Here is a 22,796-nt window from a genome sequence, read left to right on the forward strand (position 1 = left end):
GGGAGAAGAAGAGGGAGGGAATTGATTAGGCCTTTAAAAATAAAAATAGAGGAATAACAAGGGAGGGGGTAGAAAGGGAAGTTAATCAAGGGAGGGGATAAGGGATACCAGCTCAAAGCAAACCACTGGTTTAAAAGAAAATAGTGTAAGAAGAAGGGGTGGGACTAGGGGAGGATACAAAGATGTCAGTGAACACACAACTGATAATTGTAATTCTGAATGTGAATAGGATGAACCTGCTCATAAAACGGAAGCAAATAGCAAAGTGGATCAGAAACCAAAATCCTACCATATGTTGTCTACAAGAAACACATATGAGGCGGGTAGATATACACAAGTTTAAGGTTAAGGGCTTGAGCAAAATCTTTTGGGCATCAAATGAGAAAAAAAAAGGCAGGAGTGGCTATTATGATTTCTGACAAAGCCAAAGTAAAAATAGATATGATTAAAAAAGATAGGGAAGGTCATTACATCCTGATTAAAGGCAGTATAAACAATGAGGAAATAACACTGCTCAATATGTATGCACCAAGTAGTATAGCATCCAAATTCATAAAGGAGAAACTGGCAGAGCTCAAGAAGGAAACAGATAGTAAAACCATAATAGTGGGAGATCTAAATATTCCTCTTTCAGATCTAGATAAATCAAACCAAAAAAAATAAGAAAGAGGTAAGAGAGGTGAATGAAGTCCTAGAAAAATTAGATTTAATTGATATGTGGAGAAAAATAAATAGGGACAAAAAGGAATACACCTTCTTTTCAGCTGCACATGGTACATTCACAAAGATTTACCATGTAATAGGGCATAGAAACATAGCAAACAAATGCAAAAGAGCAGATATAATAAATGTTACCATCTCAGATCATAATGCAATAAAAATAATTATTATTAAGGGCACCTGGACAGGCAAATCAAAAACCAATTGGAAATTAAACAGTATGATTCTCCAAAACCAATTAGTCAAAGAAGAAATCATAGAAACAATCAACAATTTCATTGAATAGAATGACAATGATGAGACATCCTACCAAACTCTGTGGGATGCAGCCAAGGCAGTACTCAGGGGGAAATGTATATCCTTGAGTGCATATATTAACAAATTAAGGAGGGCAGAGATTAATGAACTGGGCATGCAACTCAAAAAAGTAGAAAGCGAGCAAATAAAAACCCCCCAGATGAAAATTAAATTAGAAATACTAAAAATTAAGGGAGAAATTAATAAAATCAAAAGTAAAAGAACTATTGAATTAATAAATAAGCCTAGAAGCTGGTATTTTGAAAAAACAGATAAAATAGACGAAGTACTGGTCAATCTAATAAAAAAAAGGAAAGAAGAAAACCAAATTGACAGTATCAAAGATGAAAAGGGCGACCTCACCTCTAATGAAGAGGAAATTAAGGCAATCATTAAAAACCAAAACACCCAATTATATGGCAACAAATAGAACAATTTAGGAGATATGGATGAATATTTACAAAAATATAAATTGCCTGGATTAACAGCAGAAGAAATAGAATACCTAAATAATCCCATATCAGAAAAAGAAATTGAACAAGCCATCAAAGAACTCCCTAAGAAAAAATCGCCAGGGCCTGATGGATTCACAAGTGAATTCTATCAGACATTCAAAGAGCAACTAATTCCAATACTATACAAATTATTTGATATGATAAGCAAAGAAGTAGTCCTACCAAATTCCTTTTATGACACAAATATGGTACTGATTCCAAAGCCAGGGAGATCAAAAACAGAGAAAGAAAACTACAGACCAGTCTCCCTAATGAACATAGATGCAAAAATCTTAAATAGAATACTAGCAAAGAGACTCCAGCAAGTAATTAAGATCATCCACCATGATCAGGTGGGATTCATACCAGGAATGAAAGGTTGGTTCAACATTAAGAAAACCATCCACATAATTGACTATATCAACAGTCTAACAAACAAAAATCACATGATTATCTCAATAGATGCTGAAAAAGCCTTTGACAAAATACAGCATCCATTCCTATTGAAAACACTGAAAAGTATAGGAATAGAAGGAACTTTCCTAAAAATAATAAATAGTATATACCTAAAACCATCAACAAGCATTATATGCAATGGGGATAAATTAAAAGCCTTCCCAATAAGATCAGATGCCATTGTCACCTCTATTATTCACCATTGTACTAGAAACACTATCAGTAGCAATTAGAGAAGAAAAAGAAATTGAAGGTATCAAAATAGGCAACGAGGAGACTAAGCTATCACTCTTTACAGATGATATGATGGTATACTTAAAAAATCCTAGAGAATCAACTAAGAAGCTTGTAGAAATAACCAACAACTTTAGCAAAGTTGCAGGATACAAAATAAATGCACATAAATCATCAGCATGTCTATACATTTCCAACACATTAGAGCAGCAAGAGGTAGAAGGAGAAACAACATTTAAAGTCACCCTAGGCAATATAAAATACTTGGGAATCTATCTACCAAAACAAACACAGCAATTATACGAAAACAATTACAATACACTTTCCAAACAAATAAAACTGGATCTCAACAATTGGAAAGCCATTGATTGCTCATGGGTAGGAGCAGCTAACATAATAAAAATGACCTTTCTACCCAAATTAATTTACCTATTTAGTGCCATACCTATCAAATTACCAAATAACTTCTTTACTGAATTAGGAAAAACTATAACAAATTTCATTTGGAATAACAAAAGATCAAGAATATCAAGGGAAATAATGAAAAAAAATTGTGAAGGAAGGGGGCCTAGCAGTACCAGATATTAAACTATACTATAAAGCAGCAGTCATCAAAACAATATGGTACTGGCTAAGAGATAGAAGGGAGGATCAGTGGAACAGACTTGGGGTAAATGACATCAGCAAGACAGTGTATGATAAACCCAAAGAGCCCAACTTTTGGGACAAAAATCCACTATTTGACACAAACTGTTGGGAAATTTGGAAAACAATATGGGAGAGATTAGGTTTAGATCAACATCTCACACCCTACACCAAGATAAATTCAGAATGGGCGAATGACTTAAATATAAAGAGAGAAACTATAAATAAGTTAAGTGAACACAAAACAGTATACCTGTCAGATCTCTGGGAAAGGAAAGATTTTAAAACCAAGCAAGAGTTAGAGAAAATTATAAAATGTAAATTAAATGGTTTTGATTATATTAAGCTTTTTAGCTTTTGTACAAAGAAAAACAATGTAGTCAAAATCAGAAGGGAAACAACAAATTGGGAAAAAGTCTTTATAACAAAAAACTCTGACAGGGATCTAATCACTCAAATATACAAGGAGTTAAATCAATTGTATAAGAAATCAAGCCATTCCCCAATTGATAAATGGGCAAGAGACATGAATAGGCAATTTTCAGGTGAAGAAATCAGAAGTATCAATAAGCACATGAGAAGGTGTTCTAAATCTCTAATAATTAGAGAAATGCAAATCAAAACAACTCTGAGCAGATTGACTAAAATGAAAGAAGCTGAGAGTAATGAATGCTGGAGGTGATGTGGCAAAATTGGGACATTAATGCATTCTTGGTGGAGTTGTGAACTGATCCAACCATTTTGGCTGGCAATTTGGAACTGTGCTCAAAGGGCTATAAAAGAATGCCTGCCCTTTGATCCAGCCATACCATTGTTGGGTTTGTACCCCAAAGAGGTCATAGATAAACCAACTTGTATGAAAATATTTATAGCTGCGCTTTTTGTGGTGGCAAAAAACTGGAAAAGGAGGGTATGTCCTTCAATTGGGGAATGGCTGAACAAATTGTGGTATATGCTGGTGATGGAATACTATTGTGCTAAAAGGAATAATAAACTGGAGGAGTTCCAGGTGAACTGGAAAGACCTCCAGGAACTGATGCAGAGCGAAAGGAGCAGAACCAGAAGAACATTGTACACAGAGACTGATATACTGTGGTAAAATCAAATGTAATGGACTTCTGTACTAGTAGCAATGCAATGACCCAGGACAATTCTGAGGGATTTATGGTAAAGATGCTACCCACATTCAGAGGAAGGACTGCAGGAGAGGAAACATAAGAAAAACAACTGCTTGAACACATGGGTTGAGGTGGACATGATTGGGGGTGTGGACTCGAAACTACCACTCCAATGCAACTATCAACAATTTGGAAATAGATCTTGATCAAGGACACATGTTAAAACCAGTGGAAATGTGCATTGGCCATGGGTGGGGGGTAGCGGAGGTGCAGGGGGGGGTTGTGAAGTGGAAAGTAGGAGCATGAATCATGTAATCATGTTAAAAACGAATATTAATAAATGTTTAAAAAATTAAAAATAAAATAAAAATAAAAGCAACCCCAGTTTTCCTGGCTGAAATTAACTCTCCAGCTACTCTGAATCCCCTCTGGTTCAAAGTTCTTCTCCGTGGCACAGGATTGGTCCTTATACAGACCAATCCTGTGACTAGAAGTAGGGGGCTTGGCCCCTCAGTAGCACGAGATTGGTCCATTTCATGACCAATCCCACGCTAGGAAGTAGGGGGCATGGTCTCTCCCCCAATATGTGATTGGTCCATTTAAAGCCAATCCCACACAAGGAAGTAGGTAGGATGGACCCCTGGGGCATGCTGGGAAATACTGTCCCCAGGCAAGACTCATTTTATATACTGACAAACATAACCAAAAAAGGATGATTAGTGAGGGTGAGGAAGGGAAGGTCACAGTATTGGTCTGATGACCAGAAAGTAGTTTAACTAACAGACAGAATGTATGGGGGGAGAGTTATGATCTGAATGGTGGAGAGAATTCTTGCGTTGATGAGAATAGAAAGCTTTTTAAACCTTGAAATAAAAATAGATGAGAGACTGCAATGACTTTATTAGGAACAATGAGTCTGCCACCTACTAAGTGTATTTTCATAACCTCAGCAAGATTTGATGAACTCCTCAAGATGAGAATAAGATTCTGATCCAAGAAGCAGATTAATTTCTTTACCAATGCTACCCCTCACCCACTCATGCTTTTAAACAAACGTAAAGTTTGTCCAAGAGATGAATGGCAAATGACTACTTGTTTCCAAGAATTATCTGACTTTCTATGTAGAAGGATTTCCTTGCAAGAGTAAACCAGAGACATACATGCATGGACTAGTTCAGAGATGATGTAGGAAGGTTTATTATAATCTCCATGCACTCTTTTGTGACTATATGGTCTTGTGAGGGGGACTGAGCATAAAAGTAACCTCTTTAAACAGATCTGAATAGGCAAGAAATACAGCAGCATTATTTAAAGACCTCTTAAAGAGAATCCTCCTCCTTTAGCACACACTTGGCTGGTAATCCACATCAAACAAACTGCAGCTATATTTCTTGGAGACATTATTTAAAATCCTTTTAAAGTGCAGTTCCTCCTTATCTCCAGAGGATTGATACCTGTGAATTGCTTAATAGTATTAAACTGGGAGGGTGGAATGGGGAGGAAGGCTGAGAAGAAGACCTGGGGGAGGGGAATTGGAGGAAGACTGCTACTTAAAAGGATTTTTAAAAATGTTGAAGACATATTTCATTGCTACATTGCCTAAAAGCCTTTACAGTTAGGGAAACTGTGGCTGCTCCATAATGTAGACATAATTTTGTTCTTTGGAGTGTACATTTTTTGGTGTTACTTCTCTATCTCTAGAGGATACAAGTGCAGGTAGTTTGCCTATCGGGAATGGTTTTACATCATATATGCCACTTGTAGAGAATTAAAGAAATTCTTGGAATTGTTTCATATAGCTTTAAACTCTAGATATACATCTTCCCTTCAGAGTTAAATATAGATTAGGGAGCCTCCTAAGGTCCCTTCCAATAGTGATTTTATAATTATTATGCCTAAGTCATATGTATGGAAAAATCGATGGAATTAAAATCATCATATGTTACCTTATTTAACTTGAAAGATTGCATTTGATGCTTATTGGACTATCTGGATAACAAAATTATAAAAACTTGAAATTATAAAAGATCATCTTGTTAATTTCCCTCATTCCATAAAAATTTCCTTGCTAGGATGACAATCAAGATCAGAAAAACTTAACCTCCTGACCTTTAATCTATCATTTTAAAATTAAATAAAATTGAACTTAATTGAATGTAATTCGTAGAAATGGGAAACAATTTAATGAATAAGAAAAAGGATGAGGAAGAGGAAGAATAAAAAAGGGATTAATTTTCAAAAATAAAATTATTCGTGGATATTTTGATCATCATTTGATGGAGGAAAGAGGTTTTGGGCATTTTGTATTATTTAGTCCAATACATCTGAATCTGAGTCCCAGAAAGCTTAAGTGGCTTGTCTGAGGTTTATAGAAGGGAAGTAGTAGAGCCATAACTGGAATACGGGGTTTTTTAACTCTAAATATATCATTTTTTATGCTGTTCTAAGCCAAGAATAACAAAAATAAAGCTGTATGATCCTGGGAAAGTCATATAACCCCAACTGCCCAGTGCTTACCATTCTTCTGCCTTAGAACTGATTCTTAGTATCAATTCTATGACAGAAGGTAAGGATTTTTTAAAAAGGCACTTGATTTTCTCACTTATAAAATGTAGATAATCTCTAAAAGCCCCTTTAACTCTAGATCTACAATCTTCTATGAAATTTTTTTGGATTTGAAAGTCTACCTTCAGAAGTTAATGTTACCATTTGATTACACTGCATTCTAGATAAGGTCTCATTTGTCTACAATACTTAGCACAGAGTTTCTTAAAATAATGTTTTTAATTAAATAAAATTTGTTTCAACTGAATCCTTTTGGAATTTGATAATTCTGAGATGTTGATATTTGATTGACATTGGAAAAAGGGAATTTTTTTTAAATTTTAAACCCTTAACTTCTGTGTATTGACTTATAGGTGGAAGAGTGGTAAGGGTAGGCAATGGGGGTCAAGTGACTTGCCCAGGGTCACATGGCTGGGAAGTGTCTGAGGCCAGATTTGAACCTAGGACCTCCCGTCTGCAGGCCTGGCTCTCAATCCACTGAGCTACCCAGCTGCCCCCTGAAAAAGGGAAATTTTAAAGCAAATCAGAAGAGAAAAATAAATTATTTAAATCAATATTCTTGAGCATTTATTTCTTAAAATATATTCATTTACTTATTTTACAAGCATTTATCACTCCTGCCTACTGCCCCACAGCTGAATTTTTAAAACTTTATAACAATTAAACACATTTGAACAAAAGAGATTTCCACTTTGCCCATATCCAAAATTATATACCTTATTTTTCATTTTATTTCCAACATCTGGCAGGATGTGGGCAGCATGTTTTGTTGACTATGTTCTCTTCCTTTCATTATTTTTCATTATTATATTTTAAATTCTTGACCTTGAGTCTTCTGGAATCATATTTAGCTATTGTATTTATCAGAGCTCTCATCTTTCAAAGTTGTCTATAATGTTATAACATCTAATTTTGCTATATTAATTTTGGATGGGTTCATTAGAAATCTTCCCATTTGCCTCTAAAATTATTTATTTTCATAATTTCTTAAGGTATAATATTATTGCCTCACAATCATATAGCATATTTTTAACCCATTCCCATCATTTTCCAGCATTAGGTTTCTATAAAAAAGAGTTGCTGGGGCAGCTGGGTGGCTCAGTGTATTGAGAGCCGGGTCTAGAGACGGGAGGTCCTAGGTTCAAAACCGGCCTCAGACACTTCCCAGCTGTGTGGCCCTGGGCAAGTCACTTGACCCCCATTGCCCACCCTTACCATTCTTCCACCAAGGAACCAATACACAGAAGTTAAGGGTTTAAAAAAAACAAACAAACAAAAAAGAGTTGCTATACTTATTTTTGTACATATTGGTCCTTTTCTTCTACCTAGTAACACTATCACTTGAGCAAAGGTTTAGTGACTTTGTATAGTGTGAAATATGATTGACCTTTTTTTAAATAACAAATTGCTAGTCTAATTATCATTTCTATCCAGAGAACTTTAGCATACTTATTTCTAATACTTCTTTCAATATTTGTCATTTTCCTTTTTTTTTCAATTTTGCTAGTGTGATGGATATGAGATAGAATCTAAAAGTTATTTGCATGTCTTTAATTGTTAATGATTTGAAGAAGTTTTTTCATTTACATGTTTATAGTATTGATTTCTTCTGAAAATTGAAGTTCATATCCTTTAATCACATATCTATTAGGAAGTGGCTGTTTTATAAATCAACTTCTTATAGTTCTCAGGTATAAGAAACTTTATTAGAGAAATTTGTGGAAAGATTTTCCCCTCCCTGATAATTGTATGTCTTCTCATTTTAACTGCATTAGTTTTGTTTGTACAAAAATTTTAATATTTTATATTTTCAAAATTGTCCATTATATCTTTTGTGGTGTTCTTTCATTTGTTTTGTCATAAACTCTTGCCCTGTCTAGTAAAATAATAATTTCTATCTTTGCTCCTCTAATTTGCTAATCATATAATCTTCATGTCATGTATCCAGTTTAAACTTAACTTGTTATAGTATATAAAAAGTTTGTGTATACATAATTTCTGTGAAACTGCTCTCAAGTTTTCTCACACATATGTGTCAATTAAAAGTCCTTACCTCAGTAGCCAGTGCCTTTTCTATGGAATACTCAGTCACATGGTTTACTTACCTATGTAAGCAAAAGTTTGTCAAAGTACCTAGGATATTCCATTGATTGACCTTCTTTTAAATGACAAATTATATTGTTACTGATTTGTAGTAGAGCTTGAGGTATGCTATGTCCTCATTTTTTCATTAATATATTTGAAATTCTTGGTCATTTGTTCCTCCATTTGAATTTTATTATTATTTTTTCTGACTATGTATGATAGTGAATAAAATAAATCAATTCAGGTAGTATTCTAATTTTTATTATATTTATTCAACTTATCCATGACCAGTTAATATCTATCTAATTATTTCAGTCTGTATTTCTTAAAATAATATTTTATATTTGGATTCATAAAAGTACTCACTGTAGTTCCCTTGAATGAAATTTAACTTTCTTGAGTTTTCTGTTGGGGTTTGTTGCTAATGAGTAATGCAGATTGATTTTATATCTTGAAAATTGCTAAATTTATTAGCTGTTTCAATCAATTTTAATTTATTCTTTAGAATTTTCTAAGTAAAATATCATATCATCTACAAAAAGCAATCATTTCGGTTCTCCTTCATTTGTGTTTAATCTCTTGAGTTCTTTTTTGTCTTGTTGCTATAGTTTGCTATAGTTTTCTTGAATCCTGTTAAATAGTAATGGTGATGATTTGCTTTACCCCTGATCTTACTGAAACATCTCTAACTTTTTCTTACTACATATATATCATTTGTCCTTGATTTTAAATATGTTTACTCAATTAAAGAAAGGTTCACCTATTTGTTTTCTTCCTAATTTACTTTTTAAAAAATAGAAATGAGTAATGCTGAATTTTGATAAAACATTGTCATCTATTGATATACATGTTTTTATTAAATATAGTATTAATAAGGTTCATTATATTTAAGCCCTTTTTATGTTGAACAAATTCTGCATTCCTGCTGTAAATCTAACTTGGTAATGTTGTATACATTTTAATGTATTATTGTAGCCTATTTTTATATATTTTATTTAAATTATTTCTCAGTATTTCTTACTTATATAGGTATATAGTTTTTTTCTTCTTTGTGGCATTCTGGTTTAGGTATCAAGATGCTACATAGGTCTTAGAAGAGAAATTTCTACTTTTTCAAGATGTTTATATAATGTTGAAATTGCTCTTTAATTTTTGTTAATATTCATGTGTAAATCCAGCTGGACCCAGACTTCATTCTTCTCCCCTGAGTCTCACATGGGGACTTAATTCCTGCCTTGGATAATTTCTTTTTTTACTTTTTAAAAAAGATCATTTAAATAGCCTATGTATTATTTTATTAATCTATTTTATATTTTTATAAGTACTTACCTATTTCCTATAAGTTTTCATTTTGGTTATCATGTATATTGATGAAATGCTTTCTCATACTAATTTCTATTTCCTCCCTACAGTTATTTTTAATCTCCTTTAAAAATTTAAAATATAAATAATTTCACTTAAAATATTAACTATTCATTTTTACTTTTTAAAACTACGAGTTTTAATATAATAATGATAATAACAACAATAGCTAATTTTATATGCGATGCTTACTATTTGCCAGGCACTATGCTAAATGCTTCAGACACATCATGTTGCTATCTCATAACACTGATAAGTAGGTTTTTTTTTTATCCCCTTCTTACAGACAAGGAAACTTAGACAAATAGAAGGTGAATTACCGGAATAGTTTACGTATCAGTTTAGTGTTTGCAGATTTATTTTTTTTTCTGTAAATTTTATTGGCCTCTTTTATTTTCCATATTTCTACTTTGCTGTTTAGTTGAAAGGATTTTTGTGGTTGTTCAAAGTTTTTTTATGTGTCAACACACTGATTTGGCCTTTCTCTTTTGTTCATGAAAGAATTTTTAGGACTTTAGAAATAACAATTTATGTGCCATTAGTGTGCTAATTATAACATTCTTATTTAGCAAAGCATATCTAAGGACTTACACGAAACTTTGTTAACGTAGTCTAATTCATTCATTTATTAATTTAATTACATTTGTCAACATTTTCTAATTAGTAATAAAGTATAAATATAGGTATCTGAAAGAAATAAAATATTTTTTAAAGTTTTCAATGACTTATAGTTTTCATAAATTTAAAGAGAACTTTCTTCTATCTTAACCCAAATCAGTGAAATTCTAGTATATTTCTCTTTTTGCTCTTGTCCATTAGTTTAGTTTTCAAAAGGAATAAGGCTATTGTTTTATTAGCCTCTACTCCCAGACTGCCTTCAAGACTTAAATATTGGAATAATCTTCTACATGCCTATCAAGTGCTAAATCATTTTCGCTTTTCCCTGGAAAACAAACGCTAAGATTTTGACCTGTACAAGGCTATATTTTCAAGATATAGCCTCGGATATCTGTATTCAAAATATCCGAAGAAGGCAGAATAGTTCTCGAAATGTTCCACATTAAAAGTTCTGAAAAGGGAGGGAGATCTCTTTTTGACTGTGTCTTATATCAGCATTCTTGTTACTAAATCCCTTGCAGCTATAAAAAATTAACTGACTGGAGATGATTGTAAGGTTGGTGATAAAATGTTGCTCTATATCAATGAGTAGTATTGTAACAATAGGCAGAGGAGTCTAATTGCTAATAAAAGCTATGGAGATTGATTCATGTCTTATAAGGTACTGCCAACCAATTGTTTCAGAATAGTATTTCATCCTTGAGTGTTGGCCCTGGGGTTTAATGACACTAAGACATCAAATATTGAGCTTTAAGAAACCTTAAGTTGTCTTCCAATCTGGACATTTGCCAGGCATGATCCCACTTAAACTATGCCTCTAGGATAGATGTTTAGAAAAATCTTTAGAAAAATATTCTACAACTCTACCTTGTTAATCCATTTTAATATTTAATAATGAATTAGATGACCTGCAGGCTCCCTTTAAACTCTAGATCTGTGATCCTATTCTATTAAAAAAAAAGTTTTTGGCTCTAATATTCACCTTGAAATAGCTACTTGCATATTAAAGGTCTTAGTAATACCCTGTTTTCTGTTTTAGCTCACTGTACCTCCTAGTTAAACAATGAAGTCTCATTTAACCCCAATGATATGAGATAAAAGCACCTAACACAGTGCCTCGCACACAGTAAAATCTATATAAGTGCTTATTTGCTTCTCTCGGTTAATTGATATTTAACAGAATTTGATGAGGTTTTGTTTTGTTGTTCTGTTTTCAAGAAAATAGGAGAATTCTTTGTCATCATATTTGGTATAACAGTCATGTTTTCTCTGATATCTCTAGCAGAAGCACAGAAACATACTACATAAGGAACAATGTTAAGAGAAAGTGATGAGTTCAATATCAACAAGATTAATATGACAAATTATGTGACATAGAATTAAATGCATATTAAGACAAAGAGATATTAATTAATTATTTTATTTTTTAAAAATGGGACTCATGATGAAAAATGACTCCAGAGAGATCCAATGAGCTTTCAGAGCACAATGAAGCATATTTTAAAATTTTATTTTCTTGTACTTTTTTGAAACATGACTAACATGGAAATATTTTTTCCAAAGCTTCGCATGTATCCTCAGTATGATATTACTTGCCTTCACAGGAGGTAGAGAAGGGCTGGAGAAATGGAGAGAACTTAAACTGAAAAAATTTTAAATGATTGCTAATAAATAAATAGAAATAGCAAAGGTAGAGGGGAATGAGAGAATATTTAATGGAGTGGAAGTTTCCATTTCCATTTGTTGTCAACTTCTTCTAAATATTGCTTTGTTCTTTTAGGATATATTACAGTAAGAATTAAGAGGGGAGGGGGCAGCTGGGTAGCTCAGTGGATTGAGAGCCAGGCCTAGAGACGGGGGTGTCCTAGGTTCAAATCTGACCTCAGACACTTCCCCGCTGTGTGATCCTGGGCAAGTCACTTGACCCCCATTGCCCACCCTTAACACTCTTCTGCCTTGGAACCAATACATAGTATTGACTCCAAGATGGAAGGTAAGGGTTTAATTAAAAAAATAAAAAGTAAATAAAAAGAATTAGGGGAGAAATGGGAATCTTCCCACACTTTACAATTACAAAAAAAGGTAATTTTTTTTGGCCCTCTTGAGATTCAAGCATTATGGTATAGTGGAAAGAGCACTAGTCCTGAAGTGAAAGGACCTGGTTTCAAAATCTAATTCTGACTCCCTGTGCAACACTCAGCAAGTAACAATCTGCTTGTGTCTCCTTTTCCTTATTTATAAAATGAGAGTAGTGTCTCAGCCCACTTTCAGCTAAGGTTTCCAGAAAAAAAATATGAATAATAATTAGATAACACAATTAATAAAACTCTTAACACTTTCATAACAATTAACTCATTTTAAACATCAGGAAAATAATAATGACTCCTCAGGCCCACTTGGTTCCTTGTTCTGCTGCTTTTAAAAAGTTTTTATTTAATGGAAAGTTGTGGGTATAATCATAATTATTCTAAACCCTTCTAAGAAAATTAATAAAATTTAGAACTTGAACTTCTCCTAATGTCATGTGGATATTTCTTCACTCACCACATGAATAAACCATCTAATTTTTCTTTAAATTTTTCATATGTATCTTATTCTATCGGTTACATCTCTTCTCCTTTGTAATGTTTTGCTCTCCTCTCTTCTTTTTATATTATTCTGATCTCATCAGTTTCCCTGAATTCAGTGGTCATAACTATATTGTTTATTTCCAAATCTAGTTATCCTCTCTGTTACTCTCTAGTCTCACATATCCAACTACCTATTGGACACCTCTCATACTGGATGTTCCACAGACATCTTAAACTTAACTTGTTAAAAACTGAACTCTGATATTCCCCTCCACTCTGCCAAAAAAAAAATACTCCATTCTTTCTAACTTCTCTCTTGAAGATATTACCAACTCCAACCAAATCCAATCTTCCATGGCCTATTTATTTTATTTTGTAGTACCTCTTGCATAAGGTCCTTCCTCGCCTGATACTGCCACTACTCTGGTGCTGGCCATAGTAGTTTTTTTAATAAATGTTGAATAACTGCTTAAGTTGTTGCAGGCTGCTCTTGCTGGAATTTGGTTATCTGCATTAATTTTGTGCTCAAATTTATCTAGTTTACCCCTGACTCTTTGTGGTTGAATTAAAATTTCTGGTTACCAGACACATGTATGTAGAGATAAAAAGGAATGTATATTACAGGGATTTTTCATAGAAAGGCACCATAAAAGGAGGTTGGAGACTTTTCTTCTAACTTCTCTCAGTCTATGAGGAAATGGATAGAACTTGTGATATGAACTCAAAACTTCTCCCAAATGTCTGTGGAGCCAGTGGTTCTCACTGATCTTTTCCTGACTGTATGAGGCTAATATTTTTCTTTCATCTTTAAATAAGCTCTTACTTTTTGTGTTAATAATAATTTTAATACAGAGGTAAAAGGGATAGACAAAGTTAAGTCACTTTCCCAGGGTCACACAAGTAGGCAGTTTCTGAGGCCAGATTTGCACACAGGTCCTTCAGACTCCAGGCCTTATACTCTATCAACTGTATCACCTAGAGGCCCCTGTTAATTCTTTCCTACTTAGCTATTGATGTTTCATTTCCTTTCTCTTTATGTAAGACCATAGATATGTCTAGGTTCCAAATTGCACAATTATTTTTTTCCAGCCATCAGATTATATGACCGCATTATTCAGTCAGTCTGAAGATATTTCCCCTTACTACTAAAGAGGGAGCTAGAACTTTGTTCATTTCTAAAAAATAAAATTGAGATTTGTTTTCTCTTGATAAATGTATCAGGGATAAGTACTTGAAATACATTCCAAAATGATAAAACTAAGGTCTCACTGAGGTGGGTTGATTTTTCTGCCTCCTTTTTGAAATAAAATTTGTTTATTTGTACTCCAAAAAATGAGAATTCGTGGATCTTTTTGATGATACTGATTATTATTTGAAATACTTTTTCTTTGAATTTCTTGACTTTTTAAAGTAAAAAAATGATTTAATGCTAAATCAGAAAATTTTAAAAAAACATACAAATAGTTCCAGGATTTCTTTACATCCTTCAACTTCTGGTTTTACTCATTCCTTCTTATATGTCAAGGCCTCTGTATATATACCATACATTATTATGTAATATATATTCACAAAGTCTCTTGTTATTAGTTTGTCTCAAATTTATTCACTAAAGTCAATTTAATTCTATAAGTATTAAAAATGAATTGAGGACATATCGGGTACTGGGTACTTAGGGAGATGCAAAGTTTATATGCATTGTCCATGTTCTTTTAGAACTCACATTTTAAAGAAGGAAATGAAATTTATACAACTAATTGAAATTCAAATTAGCACATTATATCCCAAGAGAATTTTAGGTTCTATTCAATACAGGTTACTGTTTTATTACATGCAAAGCACTTGAAAGCAATAAAATAAAATTTACATTAATAATACTCTATACTTAAGATATTTTGATCATGGTTTTCAAATAGTTCAATAAGTCTTAAATTATCTTTACTCAACCTATTTTCCAGGTTAGTTTATTTCTCTCAATGAGATATTTCACATTTTCTCTTATTTTTTCATTATTTTTGTTTTGTTTTGTTGTTTCTTGATATCTCACGAAGTCCTTACTTTCTACTGACTTATTTCCAATTTTAAGAGGTTATTTTCTTCTCTGAGCCTTTGTATTTCCTTTTCCATTCAGCCAATTCTACAATAAAAGTAGTTGTTTTCTTCAGTAAAATTTTGCATATCTTTCCCCATTTTTGTACTTCTTTTACTAAAATGGACTATTTTTTTCATAATTCTCTTACATTACTCATATCTTTTCCCATTTTTCCTCTACCTCCATATCTTTTTTTTTATTTCAGGAATTCTTTTGGGGCCTGAGACACATTCACATTCTTCTTTGAGGTTTTGCCTTTAACCATTTTTACATTGCTGTCCTCTTTTGAAATTTGTGTTTTGATCTTCCCTGTCATCATAGTAACTTTCTATACTCACATTTTTTGTTTTTACTCATTTTTCAGCCTATTTCTTTTTTTTAAATTTTTAAACCCTAATACCTTTTATATGTATCCTTCTATATTAATTTTATTTGTTACAGGACTAGGCAATGGGGGTTAAGTGACTTGCCCAGGGTCACACAGCTAGGAAATGTCTAAGGCCAGATCTGAATCCAGGACCTCCTGTCTCTAGGCCTGGCTCTCAATCCACTGAGCCATCCAGCTGCCCCCTCAGCCTATTTCTTGACTTTAAACTTTGTGTTAAAATTAGGCTCTGCTTCTAGGTTGTCCCAAGATCCAGATATTTCATGCAGTATTTTTCTGAGCTAATTCTGGGAATCTATAAGTTTTCATTTCTTTTGAGGTGGTATGATCTTAGGAGAAGTGTAGGCATTATTCTCCTAAGCTATGCACTGGCCTGTGAATGATCACAAGCACTCTTTTCTGCCTTGGAATTTTGATGAGGATCCCTACTTCCCTGAAACTGCATATTTTAGTGTGAGTGCTCCTTTCTGTCCTGGGTCTGCTATCTAGTTGGTAATCCAGATCTCCATATGGGTAATATACCAGGATCCTGCATCTAGTGCCAGCAAGGGGTCTCCTTTAATTTTCTTCTGACTAGTTGTCCATCTCCCTTACTATCTGTGGGCTGAGAGCTCTGGAAGTGACCTTTTGATTCAGTTGTTCCCCAGACCTGTGCTGGCTTTCTGAAGTAGGATATACTGCTGGCTTGTATGGCCTTGTATGGGTATTCTCTATTAAGTTGGATTGCATGACTACTTTTAGGGGTATACCTGATTCAAGGCCTGTTCATTCAGGTTCAAAGTCAGAAAAAATAATGAGAAATTTGAAAGTCATTTAACAGTCAATGAAAGGAGATTTATTTGGCATATATAGAAAATATATTTTAAAAAGATATTCTATCACTTAGCTTTGTTGACACAATATATATAGTTAAATATATATTTAAATGTATATATTAGTTATATATATTTGTAACATATATAACTAAATAACATAAATATATATATAGTTAAAATAAAAAAAGTTAAAAGAGAAAAAAGGAAGTTACTATATGGAACAATATAAGCAATCAGAGATTAACTAAGGATCCAAAATAAGGTATAAAAAATAATTTTACAAAATATAAATGTGTTTTAAGAAAATCAGGGAGAAAGAAGGTTTAAAAGCAGAAAAAAGAGAAGAAAGAGAGCAGGTGAAGAAATCCAAATAGGTTAGGGCAGAAAGAATGAACATAAGGCAAAATGAGAAGAAAATATCACTCAGAACAAGAAAGATTAACTTCATACTGCCTAAAAGATATGAAATCTTTGCTGACAAATCTTTTCTTAACAGAATATGTGAAAAAAGAAAAAAATGAAAATATGCTGAGAGATAGTGCTCCACTTTTTGCTTTACCAATATGATTTCCCAAAAGTAAAGCCTTCTACAAAGGTGACATGAGGTCATTTTACTGGTATAGGGAACCCTTGGTGAGGAAAGTTTTTATATCCAAGTTGATTGGCAGCTACTCTGTAACTAATGATCTCTAAGAGGTTATGTGACTTGTCATGTTGGGATATGTCAGGAGTGGGACTTGAAACCTCATCTTCCTGAATCAGGTCAATCAATTCTCTATCTGCCTCTCAACCAGAAGAATATTAATGCTTAAATGATGAGCATTTGTTTCAGTGAAAAGTTTGGAGTCATTGTTTCTTATCCCTTCTAGGATAAAATACAAAATAGTTTGTTTGATGACCTAGCTCCCCAGTACCTTCCTAATATTCTTATATCTTACTCCCCAATATATACTCTTTGATCCAATGACATTGGTCACTTGGCTGTCTGATGAACAATACTTTTCATCTCTCAACTATGGTCATTTTCTCTGGTTGTCCCTTATGCCTGAAATTTTCTCTCCTTATGACTATCTTCTGACTTCTCTGTCTTCCTTTAAGTCCCAGCTAAAGTTCCATCTTTTTTCCATCCTTTTTTTCTAGCCTCTCTTAATTTTAATGTCTTCTCTCTTTTAATTGTATTTCATATTCTTCCTTTGTATAGCTTGTTTACATTTGTTTGCTTGTCATGTCCCCCACTAGATTTTTAGCTCAAGGGTTGCCTATGGGAAGACAGGGTTAGCAGGTAGCAATAGTCAGATATTAAGTGAGGATGCAAAACAAGGTAGGAAAAATCCTTTTACAAAATATAAATATACAAAAAAACAAGGGAGAAAGAAGGTGGGAAAACAGGAGGAAGAGAAGAAAAAAGAAGAGGAAAAAGGACATTAGGACATTATATGTGCAAGTATGTGTATGTACACATATATATGTATCTAAATATTTTTTCTTTATTTTCTTGATTAGGTAGGAGCTTAATACAGTATGTGTTGTTGGCTTGCTGTTCTAATGTTGGGTCATGACGAAATCTTGCTCTTCATTACCCTAATAAAACCAATATTCAATGAAGCTGAGGAGGCCACCTTGTTCATCTCACCTTGTGAATGCTTCCTTATCAATTCCTCTTCATTCATTCTTTGTTTTTATTTTCATTTTCTTTATAGAAAATAATAATTATACAAAGATCTATAAGGAATCAGGAGAAAATGGCAAAGGATTGTTTACTCAATACTTATGATGATGAACATAAGAAGAATCAGAAAAAAATCAAGGTCATTGTAAGTCAATCTCACTATTCTGTTAGAGTCAAGGTTTTTCTCCTAAAATATATTTCTTGGCAAGATTTTTGGGTGGGAGTAAGTACAAGGGTTTGTAAAAGGGAGAACATTATTTCTTTCTAAATTTCAATTTTCATTCTATGATAGATTCTCCCCTAATATCATTAGCTGCACATGCTGCTAATTGTAGAGGTTGCTAATCCATCTGAGCAGCCAAAATGATATTAGCTTTCAATAGGATTTACATGTATTCAGTCATGTTTCTGCATCAGCTAGCAATTAAAGTTTAAACTGTTGAACATGCAGCTTGCTGTGGGCTAAGTAATATTTAATACCATTAACAATGCACTTCCCAATTCAGCTCCAAATCTCTTTACCGGGTCATCAATTCACAGACCTCTCTGCATGGCACAACAGACGTTAGCTGTCATCCTAATAGTTTCCAGAGGAGGGCACTGTTATGTGAAGCATGATGGAAATGACAACTACATTCATTATATCTGCTAAGAATATGTATTTGCATTCTCTCTCTCTTTCTCTTTCTCTCTCTCTGTTTCTCTCTCTCTTTTTCTCTTTCTCTTCATTTTTCACTCTATTCTCTTTAATAATACATTAATTAATAATTTCCCTTCCATTTAATTAATAATAATATAGCAGAGAAATAAGTCAACCTAAGCTGGGGGAGAGGGTACTGAAGAACAGGTGACTGTTGAAAAGTATTACTCAAATTTCCTACATATTAGGTCACTGTAGGTATGTAGACTGTAGAGTAGAAAAGATCAGATAAGAAGGCATTTCTTTCCCCTTCATTTCAAACAAAAATGTTATCTCCTTTGCCAAAAAAACTTTCTGGTAAAATCTGACAGCTAATGATATCAAAAGGAACTATATAAATACACAGAAGAAAAACTGCTTGAACACATGAGCTGATGGGGATATTATTGGGGATGTAGACGCTAAATGATAACTCTAGTCCAACTATCAATAATATGGAATTAGGTCTTAATCAGTGATACATGTAAAACCCAGTGGAATTATGCATTGGCTACAGGGGGCTGGGGGGTTTGAGGGAGAGGGAAAGAACATGAAATATGTAACTATTGTAAAATATTCAAAATAAAATAAAAAAAATTTTAAAAGACACTATAATGATAAATCTGCAAAATGCAAGGAGAAGATATGCAGAGTCTTTGTGCTGCCCTTAATAGTGTGTACGTACATGCTTAGAAAATGTCCCTCATGTTAACCTTTTTTTAGCTGCATCTAGATTAAACTTTTTTTACATGGATATTTTCATTCAGACACTAAAAAAGGAAGACAAATCTATCTACAACTGTTGACTTTCTTTTGTTACCACCCTCTCTTGCATTAGCACAATAGAGTTACACTTCTGAACTCACCACTCTATACAAGCCAGCTCTTTCCAAGTTCATCAATGGCAATTTAATTGCCACATCTGCAGTTTTACTTTACTCCTTATCTTCCTTGATGCCTATAGATACAATTGTCCACTCCTTCTTTCTTGAAACTCTTCTATATAATTTCGTAAGAAGAGCCACTTTTTTTATTTTCCCCTAACTTCTAAGGCCATTTCTCCTTTGACTTCCACTAGGTCTCCTTTTTATTACTCCTTAAATATGAGTATTTCATATTGGTTTATTCTCTGTCCTTTTTTGCTTTTCTCTATTCATCCTGCTTTTCTGGAAACCTGCCAGTATTTCATTTTTATGTTGACTTCTAAATATATCCTTCTGACATTAAATCTACCCTGAACTGTACTGTACATTAATAACTACTTATTCGTGCCACATCAGAACCTAAACTCAACATATTCAAAAATGAATTTCTCATTTTCTCCTATTTTACCATTGTTGGGACTACTGGTCTATTCTTTGGACCATAAAGTCTTTTTTTTCCCTTCTGGATTGATGCCTTTTAATAAAAATTGATAGCCAATAAGGATCCAAAGTTTAATCTGTAATAATGGGCAGAGGATGGGGACTGTATCTATAGTTTCGTTGAAGTAGAGAAGTCTCAGATGAAGAAATATTCTCTAACATTGACTGTTTGTACTTTCTCTGCAGTTTATATATAGCCTAAGAAAGTCGTTTAGAGCACTGAGTAGTGGAGACTTGCTCAACATTACGCAACTAGTCAATGCCAAAGGTAGGATTTGAACTCAGCAATAATAATAATTAAAAAGACTAAGAAATTCTGCTTTTATTTAATTCATGATTATAAGAAAAAATAAGAGTTGAGGTGATAAAAAATAAAAACAGCTCAAACAGAAATAAACAATTCACATTTAAGGAAAAACAATCTTTTTCTAACAAACTTAAGGAAATCAGAGGTGAGAGAAACTCTCTAAGGATATTATGAGAAAAGTATGGTTATCAATATCTGTTGTCACCCAAGTTAAAACTAAAGTATTCTGGGAGGATAAGGGAACCATGACTTGACCTTATAGATCAGCCTATTGAAAACAAAGGCTATATTTCATACTTATTTCCATAACCAATTATGGGGCTCATTTCAAACACAGCCATTCCTACAGTACTTTATCACTTTGTTCTCTCCCTTTTCTATGTAATCACTTAGCTTCCCCATTCTCACCTGGCTCTCAGTTCTAACTTCTAACCAAAGAAGCCACAAAGATGTCATTGTTCTGACTCTATTCCTTGTCTCCTGAATCTCCTTCTTTCTTTGTCAAAATTTCTTCAAAGTGGACAGTTTGCTCTTGGAGGCAATAATAGGTAAGCCCAATTCATGGATAGTTAGAAATTGCACCTCACATTACATCACATTATCTTTTCCTCCAAACATGTTCCTGATGATGACACCATCATCCTTCCAATCACAAAAGTTTTTCAAACTTTGATGTCATCTTTTAACTAATAACTCTCCACCACTGCACATAGAATCTCTCTGTATCATCTTCTAGAAAAAACTTATCCTGATTCCTCTAACTGAAAGTATCTTTCTCCCAAACTGCCTTGTGTTAAACTATTAAACTATATGTATCTATATTTATTTCATCATTTATGCTGTGTATTCATTCTTTGTGCATTTATCTCCAGTGCCTAGCATAGTAGATATTTGTAATTTTTTAATGGTGTCCATAACAAATCTTGTTGGTTTCATTTCTGTATAGATAAAGTACTGGTTAATCCAATAAAAAGAAAGAAGGGAATCAAATTAACAGTATCAAAGATGAAAAGGGTGATCGTACCTCTAATGAAGAAGAAATTAAGGTAATTATTAAGAACTACCTTCCCCAATTATATGGCAATAAATATGACAATCTAGGTGAAATGGGTGAATATTTATAAACATATGAATTGCCTAGATAAACAAAAGAGGAAATAGAATACTTAAACAATCCCATCTCAGAAAAAGAAATTGAATAAGCCATCAAGGAATTTTCTAAGAAAAAATCCCCAGGGCCAGAAGAACCTGTCCTGATTTGGAGCTTGTGTATGATTGCATTTCCATAGATTGTTGCCGGACAGTAATTGTTAGCCCTTTAGAAAATTCTGGAGGTACTGAATGACAACTGCTGGCTCCCCTTTAGTTTCAGTCTTCTGTCCAAATTTATTCTACTGCATCCATAACTTGTTCCTTGCCCATTATGTAGATAAAATCTCCCTTCCCTTATAGCCACAACTACTTATCTCTTCTCTGGAATTGTAATGAAGAACTAGGTAGTGATTGACTCAGCTATCGAATGGCATCAGAGTCCCCTGGGCTGGTGGGCTGCCGCCATGCTACTTCTGAACTTCTGACCAGCCTCCACCTAAGTGTATACAGACCTCTCTGTCCGTCTTCCTAAACTCCTTTAGGCTGAAAATGCCTTTAAATTTTTCTTAATTTTCTTGAATAGAATTTGGTTTGATGCATTTTGTAGGTTATTGTGAAGGATGTACTGGAGGAATCAAGACAAAATTGTTGTCTCTCAGCTGTAATTTTGACTCTACCCCTGTTGATCATTGGGAAATTTGGAGAGAACAGATTCAGTTTAATGATGAAGTCAAAAGCCACATGTAGAGAGTTGTGTTGTTTGGAATTCGGGGAGGTCCCATTTAAAAGTATTTTACAAACTTCCTGTGGACATGTGGGGGACTTTGAAACTACATTTTCCATGATCCAACGGGTTTCCTGTTTGGGATGACATCTTTAAGGTAAAGCCTGCCAGCTTTAAATATTGGGAAGTCACTTTGAACTTCCTCTTTGTGATCTGAGGGCACTCCCAGGGGTCAAAGAGGAGTAGGGAAGGTATGGAACAAAATGGCTGAGGCGGCAATTTGAATTTTTTACAGGTGCATGGTCAATCTTATTCTATCAACATGGGCCTAATTAAAATATTATTTTTCCTCATAATATCAGCCTTTATAATTTTTAATTGTAACAGAGTTAGGAAAAGAATGAGATGAAAGGAATTAGAAAGCATTCTCAGAGGTTAGCCACCAGGGAGAAAAGAGACACAGAACATTAGCTAATAAGATCTCTGGCTTTCTTACTGTTCTTGGAAC

Source organism: Gracilinanus agilis, chromosome 6 (assembly GCF_016433145.1).
Source record: "Gracilinanus agilis isolate LMUSP501 chromosome 6, AgileGrace, whole genome shotgun sequence".
Lineage (NCBI taxonomy): Eukaryota > Metazoa > Chordata > Mammalia > Didelphimorphia > Didelphidae > Gracilinanus > Gracilinanus agilis.